The sequence below is a fragment of the Bombus huntii genome, chromosome 3 (genome assembly GCF_024542735.1).
Source record: "Bombus huntii isolate Logan2020A chromosome 3, iyBomHunt1.1, whole genome shotgun sequence".
NCBI lineage: Eukaryota > Metazoa > Arthropoda > Insecta > Hymenoptera > Apidae > Bombus > Bombus huntii.
The window spans coordinates 7,310,079-7,323,379 of NC_066240.1; the positions used below are offsets into that span (position 1 = coordinate 7,310,079).

Consider the following 13,301-nt stretch of genomic DNA (forward strand, 5'->3'; position numbering starts at 1 on the left):
ATATTAAAAGGTTTTAAGAACAACGATTTTTAATATACATATATATGTGTAAGGCCCATACAACGCTCTAAAAAAGTTTGTCAATTACTTAAGAAAAATATTGCACTAGAAAAATTTAAGAATAGAAATCTCTGATGACGATCTTGACTCGCGCTAAACTTAATAATTATTTTTGAAAAATACCGGATATATATACAATAGTTTATATTTTAAAGATACTATACAAGAAAATGTTCGCATTATATAAAGATAAGGCACACATAATATCACCTACAAGACACTCGTCGAAATTAAATGAAATCTTCGACGCGGCAGCAATTACAGCGAGGCCGCCCTTTAACCATGTAACGCATCCGCAGAGAATACAAGCAGAAATGTAACAAGAGCAAGAGCAACAAGTGCTCAAGACGTAATTACCCCTCAACTTCGCTTCAGAGACCGTTAGCCGGCTAACAAATCCGCGTTCTGCAGAAACAGCAAAATAAATCGTCAAACTTCCACCAGGATTCATGTCGAAGGAACTCATTAAATTCCTCTTCCTAATCCTCGTTGGGAGAGGGAGAACGTTCAAAGACACGTCCTCATCCGGAAGTAAATTCAATTTCGACCTTTAAACGAATCGAAACGGTGAATCTTATCTTCTTGCTCCACCAAACTAAAGAATCCCCTCCACCTGCTCCCGCGGAAAAAAGAAATTTTTCACAAAAATACACTAATGAGCTACGTTTCATGATTATATTGACAAAATTTGAAACTACAGTCTGAAAACGTATATAGAAATTATAAGATAGTCACTGCAAAAAATTTAGTATAGTTTATGAATATTCCTTTTAACACGTACACATAATAAGTGTAGTCTCACTAAATATTTAGGCTTATTAATAAAGTAGAAAATTGGCTGTTGAAATAGTTCTGTGATGTCAATAAAATATATGCATAAATATCTTGTAGTTTCTATTTATATTTTCAGATTAATGGATGTGCTTTCGATGGATTTTTTCACCTTCAAATTTCCCACAAATACATACGATTACGACTACGTGTATTCCAAAATTTATTGTTATTAATGGATCACGAATGACTTATATTACCGATCTGCTTATACTCACCTGCTTGTCCCTCCACAGGTTAATATAAACGGAGTTCCACCGTATAACGAGGGTTAGGAGGAAAGAAGATGGGACGAGACAAAAGTTGGGAAAGACGAGAAAAGGAAAAACCGCCTGGCAACCACCCTCCCGTGGTGGATGCACCTCCGCGAGTAGCAGCCTCCCTCCAAAGCATGGAACGTGGCGCATGCTCATCCGGGAATCGAACCCGCGAAGGCACAACGTCACCGGCGAACCAGCCGCAGGGATCGTCAGTGCGTTTGGCGAACAGTTCGCGAACGGACGTGTTCCTCGTGGTCTCTTGGAGAACGATCTAAACCCAAACTATAAACACAGGAGAATCTGACAGAAACACGCGGCGGTTGCGTCCACTGGTGGTACCAACCAGCAGAGGACGCGTCATGCTGAAAACCTTTATGTCGTTTCTTCGTGCTTGATTCGTTTCTTCATGATCGATGATAACGCTGGAGTTTGCGTGTCCTCGTCGTAAAACGCTTCCTCCATAGGTCTTCAAAGGATTAAACCATTCAATTCGTGTCTTTGATCTTGGTAATAGGTGAATGACGTGCTGGTGATCTTCTCGGGGAAGCGTGCACCGAGACACCAAGGTCGTTCACGATCAATGTTCGCCGCCACGTGACGAGATTCGCCGTGCACTCTGCGTTCTGTTAAAATACTTCAAATTTCGACATTTACATTTTATAATTTATCATTCTCGGGACCTTCGTTCGCCTTATTTCTTATTCGAAACATTGTATGAGAAAAAAGGACACCAGAAGAATTCTACTCGCAAGATATCGATAGCTCTCTTTTCTATATTTCGGAGTATTTCTCTTCTATGAGGAAAGAAGCCGTGAATTTGATGTAAATCCTCTATTTTGTCGCGTGATCATGTGGTGTGGTGAACTTTGTATTGTATAGAAATATATTGTACACTGTACATCGTTGAACTTTTGTTGAGTGGTTGGAGATAGAAACACGTGAGAATAAAGAAAAGGAAGAGAAAAGAAAGAGACATAGGAAGAGGGACACAGTGACGTGCAGTGCGATCTGTGGTAAGAAGACTCTAGGGACTACGAAAGCCCAGTTACGACGTGACATGGCGGGGAAATCATAAACGGAGAGGGTAAACGAGAACGAAGGGTGAAGAAATTGGAAAGAACGCGTGGTTTCGGTGAACGTGGCTCCTGAAGACTGGATTTTCGTCAACGTGGCTGGTGAGTCTCGTTTTATTTATTATTAAACGCTTGTCTTATCGTTCTACGAGGAATGTAGGGTGTCAAAATGATTTTCCAGCGATACATGAATGAATATAAGTCTCGTTGAATGAGAAATGGAAACATCAATCTTTTGTAAGAAGGAAAGAGCAACAAGTGTTGCTGCTGATATCTCACCGCGGAGACAATCTTTGATATAAATTTGTAAACACTGGCGCGCACGCGGTTTCCACGCCGATATCAATAAATTCGCGCATTTTGAACCAATTTTTGATTCTTGTGAAACTTGAAGCAAGGATTGTAGACAACGTTATATTAATTTTATCAGTGATGCTTTGGTTGATTAAAAATTGACACAATGTTCGCGGTGGATTAAGATTTCAAAATATTTGGTAATTAATTTTAAATAGCGTCGCTATAAAGGAATCTTTGTGCTATTAAGAATGAAATGATTGTAGGTTTCAGACATGCATAATATTAACTCATTGCACTCTTTATTCATCCTTGAACGATGAAAACTAAATCAATTTTGTCTCACGTAGATATTTCACGTTTATTGCTTACAAATAGTTACATAAAAATGATATTTGAACATTATTTCCTATAGTCTCTTTTCATTATGACAGTTCACATGCAAAAAATTGAAAATTTTTCCGTGTTATGATACTATTTTTATGTTTTCGAACGCTTGTTTTCTAGTCAGTAATAAAGGAAGAAGTAAATATTGGTAACTGTTAACATAAAGTTACAGCAAGGAAATCGGAAATTAAGAGGTAAATAGCTCCGTGGTACTTTATCGAAGGCAATTTCGTTCAATTATTAAGTTATCTCCTAAAGGTTCTTTTCCTGAACTAAGCAGCATAGAAGAGAGAGCGAGAAAGATTATTCGACTGAAAAAGTTTTAATAGCTTTTGAAATATTTTCTAAATGCTTTTTCTTTCACATCTGTTTTATAAGTTTCCTTTTATCGACACATTCCCTTGGTGCTGTTCGACTCGAACGTCTTTTGATTGTGAGATCGAGAATACTCGGTATCGATAGCCAATAGAAAAAATTAATATCTACACTTTTTAAACTCACTGTTGAAAAAATTCTAGAGAAAGATTTTGAAAGAAAATGAAAGTATCTCTCTTCTTAAAGAACAGAAGTATTACGTACGTGTCAAGTATATTCTATACATATAAAGATATTATTAGAGTAGTTACAGAGTACATATTAGGGTATTTACATCTCGCTTCATCGATTCATCATATTTGTAAAAGATTGAAAGAAAAAATTTTTTAAACGATATAGTCATCTTTTCCGTATCATTAAATGTAGCGATATAAGACTAGATTATACTCCCAATCATCATATTGTTGCGTTCGTTGTTGAATGAAAAATCTCCTTTACCATACCATACCAATTACCATAAAATTTCATATTTGACTTCAAAAGTACACTAATTATTTTCTAATTATAGTCAATCCAAATTCAAGGATATCATATTTTCAGCAACTCGTAACAATCAACCAAACGCGTGAACGACACACGATAACTATAACCTTCTAACCTTATCTTTTCACGTAACTTCATTAATTTAAAATATAATCAAAATTAAACGATCGGTCAAGTCCAGGGGTTAAGTTAGGTCGTCGAGGGGTGGATCAATGTGGCTGTATCACGCGAGTACCGTTCCGTATATCGTGGCTTATCGTCGGCTGGAATGAAGTCGAAAGAATTCAGAGTCTCCTCTGAAATGGCCCAGAAAATATTTGCGTGGGATTCCAGTCGCAACATCTTTCGTTTCCCTTCCGTTGGCGACGCGTGGCGTCGTTTTTGCGACACGACACTTGCCACAATGGCATGTCGTCCCGTTAGACATTACAAGTCCTATTACGCGGGAATTTTCGACGATAACGAAGTCCTGCTCCTTCCTTTTTCCCTCGACGTAGTTAATCGACCGAAGGATTGTTAGCTTTAGGTTATTGTGTTCAAATCGTATACTTAACGTTCTACAATATAACGTCTGTAGCCTTTCAATTTATGAAACAAATTCTGTAATCAAAATTGTATTTATCGGGTGCCTTCATGATGTGTATAAAATAAAATTCAAAGGCTCAAACATAATATTGAAACTATTACGATAAAACAAAGTATCTCGTGTTCCCAAGTTTGGCCCATAGGCTTGGTAAAATACTACACGATATCCCTTTTTATCTAAATTGACAAGTTTAATATTGAAAATCATCTAGTACATTATAGCACCTTAATATTTAAAAACGGGAGTATGTGTATGTTTGGAAGTAACAAGTATCGATATGTTCGAAAGATATCGAAAGAAGGGTTTGTCAGGAACATGATATTACTAGTCGGAAATTATTTTTTGCTCGTGGTGACTGTTACATTAGCGAGGAAGAATAAAAACGAGTAATATAGTCCGAAACGTTGGATGACAGCCGGTAAACCCCCATTCCGCCACGGCTTATACTCCATTGGACAAATTGCCGCCAATCATAAATAATTGACAGACAATCACGAGGGATTTAGATTTTCCAGCTCGGCTTGTCCATAAATTTGATACCGGTTTTCGTGACAATTCCGCCATTCTAATTTACAATGCGTTCCTCACATTTACGTCATATTTTTCATACTATCATCTGTCAGACCGAAAAGCAACTAATAACGTTCGTTTCATAATTTAATGAAGCATATCTGCTATGTTCATCTTATTATTGAAAATTCGAAGGATTGGAAGCTTGTAATTTGACAGATTATTAGTTGGTAATGTTAATAATTCATGAAATCTATGAATTATATATTTGATGAGAATTTTAATGCGATGGCTAATAGACTGTGGATGCTTACGCACCTATAGAAAATCAAAAAATGCAAAAGTGTTGGAATTTTTTGGTTAAAAATTGATAAATTGCTGTTTCATAACTCTGTAAATTGTTCAAAATTCTTACGACGAACGTTGTATTATATAATTGTAAAAAATTTAATTTGTAAAAAATATTCCTTTTGATTTTTTGGGGATCACTGAGATATGGGATATAAGATCCTATTCTAGATGAGACTTTAAAATTGTTCATAACATATATTTTTTTTAATTTTTCGTGCATCGTTGCATTTATTACAAATAGAAAAATTGTGTTGCCTTGAAAAATTTAAGTACACCTATCTTAAGCTTAATTACAAATTCCTGCTCTGCAACGAAAATATAAATACTGTAAAATTTGTCAAATTCTTATCTCTAATTCTTCGAAGATTGGAAAAGAGTATTTGCACCTTTCTATGTGCGAAGACTTGAAAACCAGAGTAAATTAATTATTCCTTTGTTCATGCAAATACGAATACCATCGTGTAGGAAACAAATGACAAATTTATTCGTAAAATTCAAAGGCTTCCCTTTTTTGAGAAAAAATCACTGAGGGGTTGGCTCGCGTGTGTCTCGAGAATTTGTAGGGATCGCGCGTGGTTCGAGGAACAGCCGTCACGGACACACGTATACATCAAGATCGCGAATGCCTCGGAGTAGCATGCCTTCTGTAATCAGATAACGAGCCTCGCAAACGAAATCCCGCGATGATATTTTTCCTTTATACGTTTAACAAAATGCCATTCGCGTACATTCAAACGGCACGTATCTTCATGTAAAGTAAGCGCTCAGATTGCGATCAATGAAATACCATTGTTTCTAATCTAAATTTATTTCTCTACCGTTGATTGTCTTCTCGTGTTTTGTCAATTACTATATACCATAGTTAACGTATACGATATTATTGGCACACATAGCGTCCACTCAGTAATTTAACTAATTCTGTTCTGTTTTAGCTTTTATGTGTTTCGATGGAATTATTTTACCACCACAATATACAGCATAAAACGTCACAAAATATTGGATTGACCTTTGTTTTCGTATTTAACATGGTTTTGTAAATATTCACAGTAATATGAAAACTCGCAATTGTTTCAAGAGGTGGTTTCACTTCTGTAAATCGTTTGTTAGCTAAAATAAAAAATGTCGAATTGCCGGATTTCCGTCAGGGTTTTTCGCAAAGGCTGTTTATTCGAATATCATTAAAAAATGAAACTACAAAAAATTAAACAACTCTGTACCGCCAATAGTGTCTTTTGAGTTATATCATTTCTTAAATGAGTGTGTGAAATGCATGATCTCTGCATCTTTGAATCTTTAAGTACCCATACATGCATAAAAATCCGTAGTCTACTTGTAAAAACACATAGAACGTAACTAATACAACTAACGTCGCGAATGATATTCCTAATGACATATACCTAATTTGTCACAAAACCCAGTAACTTGTCTGAAACCTCCCTTAAACTCTAATACACATACATGGATCGAGCTCGAATCGTGCAAAGAACGACGGAAATGGCAATTCCCTTGGTACACAGAGCACATAGGAACTTCCGCCGAGCAGACAAGATACATTTCCGCGTATAATTGCGCGAGATAAGATATAAGGATTTCTGTTTCGAGATCGAGCGCTCGTTCAGGTTGGATGGAAAGTCGGATCCAGGGATCGTGGAGACAGGAGAACCGCGACATTCAGAAAGGGGTACGACGACCAAGTTTCCGGGGGGTTTTCGGTTGGAACTCGTTCGTAACCGGAGTCCGATCCGGGCCGTAATTACAATTCGAACAAAGTTATGCTGGCCTGGATCAGGCGGGGATGTGTCAAGTATTTAATCAGGGCCGAGTCGAGTCTACGAGAGACAATAGATGGCGACCAACCAACCCTCCTTCTCCTCAGCCTACCTAACCCCTTCTATGGCTCTATCTTTCTCTTACCATCGTTTGCCTCCTTCATCTACCCCCTCCTGTTCTGCCAGCGCTATGACTAGGGGTGCAATTATGTCGACCTCATTTCAGGACAGCTTCACTCCTCCCTTTGAATTGTACCGTAACTCCTCGTATCTCCCTCTGCCCCTTTCCATCCACATTTCTTTCCCAGGAGATCAACCTTTGAGTTATTCCTCGATTACTGGTAGCTGTACGTTAGTGTAAATTATATTTTTTTAAATAACTTAGTTTCCTAATCCTTCGTTTCTTATAGCGTTGGAAATTTGGTTTATTTCTAGATTGCGGATTTTGGCGTACCTATTTATAAGGAATTTAAAGGTATGAAGATGAACAAAATGCGTGAATTTCTAAGAATCGACATTTTACATACTACTATCTGTTTCACAGTTTTCTTTCTTTGCTTTTAGATTCCGCAAGATTTTCTTTGCCTTGGATTATGCTTGTTTTATTTCTCTTTATGTAGCTCCTTTTGGTGTTACGTTTACCTCGTTGATTTCTTCATGAGTCTTGTTTAGAGCAAAGCGTCTTGGTTGAGATTCTTCTTATATGCTCGAATAAATTATGCTGTTTTTCTTTCGCTTCTTGTTACATCGCAGTAGCATTGTAATCGTGTTAGCACAGAGAGTAATCGCACGGAAAGAAGGTTGTTGCTGTTTTGACAAGATATCATAAAGTTGCTTTTTCTTGAGTAGCATTTTTCATATTCAAAGTTGGGTTGACAGTTTCACGGAAATGTAATTGGCCGTGCGTCATAAAATATTAATTGGGTCAACGCGTTCACTTCTAAATTATGCAATAAAATTATAAATCGCGAAATTGTGGAATTGTGGAAAAATATTTTTCAAGTAATCTGTATCAAATGTATATGTAAAGTTTTACGATATACGAGGAAATTGTACGAAAATACAATTATATTCACTATAAAAATTATTTTTTAGCACGTAGCATTGCAGATATGGAAAATTGGATTCATAGTGAATAAATATAATTTTTATTTTAGGAAATTTTAAACGAACTAAGTTCTAGATAATTATGAGGATGCACCGTATGCGTTAATAATCAAAGGAATGTATTTCTATAATATAATTAGTAAATATACTAATATACTAGTTTACTAATCTACTAATGTACTAATGTAATATTCTTATGTTGCTTGATCCTTTGAGCCTATAATGTAAACTCAGTAGGATTAAAGAGGATTTGCTTAATTGTGTAAAAAAATGCGTTTGAGCGTGCTATTGTGAGAAAAAGATAAGAGGCTGGTGATAAGGCTAATTAAAAGAAAGAAAATAAAAAGAAAAGAAATTTAAGCTACGTTGTTCTGTCATTGTATGTAGCATTTTTGCAATTTGGTAATTATTTCAGGTCTATACTATCAAATATAAAAAATGAAAATTTCTGTGATTATATGAAAATTACAAAGCCGGTTTTGAAACATAACACTACAAATTATTTTCAAGTAAAGGATCTGCAAACTTGCTTCACCTTGAAAAATAATTTCAGCCAGGCAACAAATTTTGTTTAGCGTAGCAACAAAGTTCTTGATAATAGTTAGACAAGCAACTCGTGTCATGATTAATTCAGACATTTATGTTCTTTCTCGCCATTTTGAATTAAATAGCTGGAAACGGAATGTGTTTTTGTTTGTTGCCCGGAGGATTGCTAGTACCACATAAAGATAACAAACGCTGCTACGTCTTTTTCCTTCATGAATTGCAAATTCTCGTCCTCATGCTTCTTCCGCTTTCTTCATCAGCTTTACCATGTGTGTATCTTTGAAACTTTAAATCCGCTTTGCCCGGTTGTGCCACGAGGTACATAAATTCAAACGCTTTTTGATACAGCATCTACCAATGTTCACACGTTTATACACGATGGTATTTGGTTGGTAATTTCATAAGAAGAAAAAGGAGATTATTAGAAGGCATTAATATTGGAACAGCTATTTAATAAACAACGGTTTATCGGTAATCGATTATTCCCAACAGCAAATCGGTTGTAATCAGCAGATACTGTATAAAAAAACGAATAGATTTTATTTTTAGATGTAAATATTTAAATAAAACTTTATTAATATTTTCACGTGAATATCGTCTAAAAATGTAATAATTACACTACTGATGTTTCACAGCAATTAATTTGTGGAATTTTGCAAAACTTATTCTTAATACATTTCATATATTAAAACCTAAACTTCTATTTTATTAATAAATAAATAATGGTAATTTTTTCGTTATGAAAGTATCTAATATATCTATTCCAGGGCGTAACAACCAAAACAGGGCGAATATTTGCGGAAACTAAAAAAGACTACCTAAACTATATAAGGCACACTAAACTTTTATATTACCACTAAAAAGAAAATCGTGCATATTATTTATCACAAAGTTGCTTAACTAACCTATTCCACTATATTATATGATTTTTTTTCCATAAATCGAGGTCTGTAACAATATCCAAGTAAATACACGATCAGTTCTTGGAATTTCGTGGAAACAACGGTGGGCCAGTTAAGCCATTGGGTTTATTACCGAATGAATTTTCCGGCCACGGCCGCGTCGCCGGATTATGCAATTTAAAACGAGTTAATTGAAGTGCAATAAGTCGTTAAAACTCTTGAGCAAATTAATTAATATAAAAGCCGGTTAGAATAGCGCAGAGCTAAAGCGCACAGCTCTCCCAGTCCTGTTGCCTCCAACCCCTTGGTTCCCTTGCCCTAACCAACCCCCTCTGCAACCCTTTCTCTCTCTCTCTCTCTCTCTCTCCTCTCTTGCTCTCCTCGTTGGAGAGAGCAACGGCAGCGGTAGCGACGATGGCGCAAGCAACGGCGGGGTCAGAGAGGTAGAGACCAGGGAGGAAAAGTACGGTTAATGAAATAATGTACGCCCGAGGTAGTCCTCGAGCACGCAGCGCGCAGCGCGGGATTTAACTTTTCCACGAAAATACTTGCGCAAGCTAAAGAGGCGACACCCCATCCCTTGGCTAGCAGCTACCGGCTACCCTCTTGCCGCTTTGAGTTGCAATCGCGGCGAGGGTGGTACTCGGTGACTCGATCGTTGAGAAATCAAAGGAAACACGAGACGTAACCTGTTTAATTAAGAACTTCGTACGATAGAGTTGGTATGTAGCCACGTTAATGATTTAGCCCCGGTGCTACCGCCTTTCGCCGATGCCATTTGGCAATCGTTTCCTTTCGTTTGTTCGGATGTTGTACTGTACTGTTTGCTAGTAGATGATTTTATTTTGGTAACAGAAAAATTATTAGTGCCGGCATTGGATTATTTACATAAGACACCAAATTATCCAAATTCGCACTAAAATTATATGAATTTATTAAGTAAATTTGCATGGAATAAAGAAACCGGAGAGAAGATGAAAGCAATATGAATCCCGGCGGATGTTGCGTAATTTGTTATTTAATATTGTATTGTACATTCCTGATGGTGAATAGAAGGAACATACGAGATCGGGATTCCCGACCTTGGATTTCGCGCGACGGAGCCAACATCGTGAAGCACGGGGGAATATTAAATCCAATCTGACACGAAATTCAATATCGTATTATTCGAAAGAAATCGAAAATATAGCTCTTGATGCAGCGTATTACGTTCCGTGCACCGTATTACGTCCCTTTACATCTCTACCTATGGGCGCACAGTGGTCTTTACAATCGCACGAAAATATTCATAACTCGATTTTCAATTTGCGCGTTGGAATACCAGACGCGATATATCCCCGGTTTATCATGCTGTTTCTCCCCCGGGAAACTTTTATTTCATCGCACTACCAGATAATTAAATATATAAAAAAAACGGTGCTGTTGACAAGCGAAATAATAAATCGCGTTAAATACACCGAAATTGAGAATACAGCGTCCAGTTGGAAAACATCGTTTATTAAATCAATCCTGGCCCCGATGTAATCAGAAAAAGTATGAAAGCTCCATCTGAAAATTTGACAAAAGCAGTTCTAAAAAGGGGACAAATTGCGACTAGGCTCGGGCCAAACGAAATAATTAGGACGCGAAAGACAACTGGAACGACGACGAATAATTTGCAAATTACTTTTTTCATCTTCACAGCCTCTGTTTAAGATAATTAGCATTCATAAAGCGATGAGACAGCGTTACACCTGTCGCAAACTGGTTCCGGCAGCGAGATACAGCCGCGTCTTGCCACAGTCTCAATTAGCTCGGCTTCACAGTTCGTTAGGCCTTTTAAAACCGGTTTCCAGAACTGAATGTTCTCAGTGAGGACACGCGCATAACTGAACACGACTGATGAAAGGGTGAAACGATAAAGCATTCGAAGAAGGGACGCTTCTTGAGCCAATATCGATTTAGATTGCGTAACATCCACGTAGTTGAATAATTCGGTGATGTTTGACATGGTTTGACATGTTTGGTTCTTTAAATTAGCAAGCTCATTTTTCTTAGACGGTTTATCACTCTAAACATAATATTCTTACATTTGGAACTTCTTGTTCAAAAGTTTCCGAAACTTTTTTCTTTGACAAACAGGTTCAAGTATCGAAACTAAAGAATTTCTTATTGTACTTTTCAATTTTGCAGTAAATCTCACAAAATATTTACACCTGAAATGTCAAATATACAAGGGTTCAAAACATTTTTCCCCCATAAACACATCAAAATATCAAACTCAAAAAATTGTCTATCTAACAAAACATTTCTGCTCATAAATTATTTTATTGTACTCGCTGTATACCTCAATAAACAAAACAATGAACGTTTCAGCGCAATCGACAGTGGTTGTAAATCGGGTTCTCGCTGGAGCAAAGATCCGGCCTGGGTAATCTTCCCTTATCAGAATGGATCGTATAATGCCTCGTAACGAGGATGCAATGTCAGCTGAAATCCCTGCCACGTAGGGCGGCTCTGCGGAGGATTGTTGGATTCGCAGGAATGACGAAACGCATCCTCCGTATGTAACCGTGTACAGGTGCACACGTACACTCCCGTTCATAACTATTACGATACTTTTTGGTTTGGGATAAGTTTATAAAACACGATAATTCGTTTAAATCATCAAGCAAACGATTAACCGATCGCGATTTTGCACCTGTACAAGATAAAAACTTGTAGAATCTATTTGTAAGAGTAGCAAGAGGAATGGGCGATGGTTATGAATTCAGAATCATACGTATCGTATACAAAATTCTCTAACTTCGTTGGAAAAGTTTTGTAACTTGCAACAGCTCGTTTAAAATCTCGATGGAAATTGAAAATTACGCTAAAAAATTGGATGACACAAGTGCCAGGATTGGTTAAAGAAACATTCGCGAGATACAGTTAAAATAAGTAAAGATACAGTAAAAATAAGAAGAAATTATACGCAAAGATAGGATTTTTATTCTGACGTTGAACATACGAATTCATCTTAAGATTTTATGATCTTTGTCTGCCTCTGTAATAGTTTGCGTAAGTTTCAAATCAAATGATAATTGTTAAAGGCTTTAGCAAGTTCTTAATTCTCAGATTAACTTTCTCCAAGTGTCCCAACACTTATGAACCTGAGTGTACATACTCGATTCTGGCTACTAGCAAGAAGCACATGATCCAGAGGCTAGTAGAGCAACAAAGAGGGTGAGTTTGGAGAGGGTAGGAGCGTAAACGGACGAGCATGCGAGGCAAAGGCAACCAAGCGGGGAATCGGCGGGAGCTAGAGCTGAATTAGCATGGCTATCTGGGTAATATATTGGACTGTATCGTTGGACACGACCAGCCAGAGCCACGTGATATACTGACACCCCGGCTTTTATTGGCAGTACGTAGTCCACCCTCTCCCTTTTCGGGATAGCCTCACCTCTGCCCGGCCCTTGACGCCCGGCTTATCCACTTTCCCTGTTAATCCGGCAACCGTAGTCCGGACCACCGACGCTAAAAAATGTATTCCCTTTCCATTACTTTTGCCATGCTTCCGGAGAGTCCTCCGCAACGACAGCGCCTAGCATTGGATCCCATGTCTAGCTATTTTCGAGGTTCGGCTGCAAGTGGAAAATAAATTTTGTCGTCAAACTGGAGAACTAGAGGTGGTTGTTCCTTGCGGTTTATTAGCATGTTGAAGCTGATTGATTGGCCGTGCTGTGGATCTTCGTCGAGGGAATAAATAAATGTGGTTTAAATTGGGTCCCCTAAAGTAGTGCGTT

General features: G+C 37.4%; 1 protein-coding gene across 1 annotated transcript in view; it reads left to right on the top strand.

Moving 5' to 3' along the window:
• Positions 1-1,380: 1,380 nt before the first annotated feature.
• Positions 1,381-13,301, top strand: part of LOC126863389 (teneurin-m) — a 651,332-nt gene continuing 639,411 nt past the window's right edge. Inside the window, exon 1 of the mRNA XM_050613487.1 lies at positions 1,381-2,326. The gene's annotated coding sequence lies outside the window, so the exon portion shown is untranslated. The remainder of the gene's footprint in view (positions 2,327-13,301) is intronic.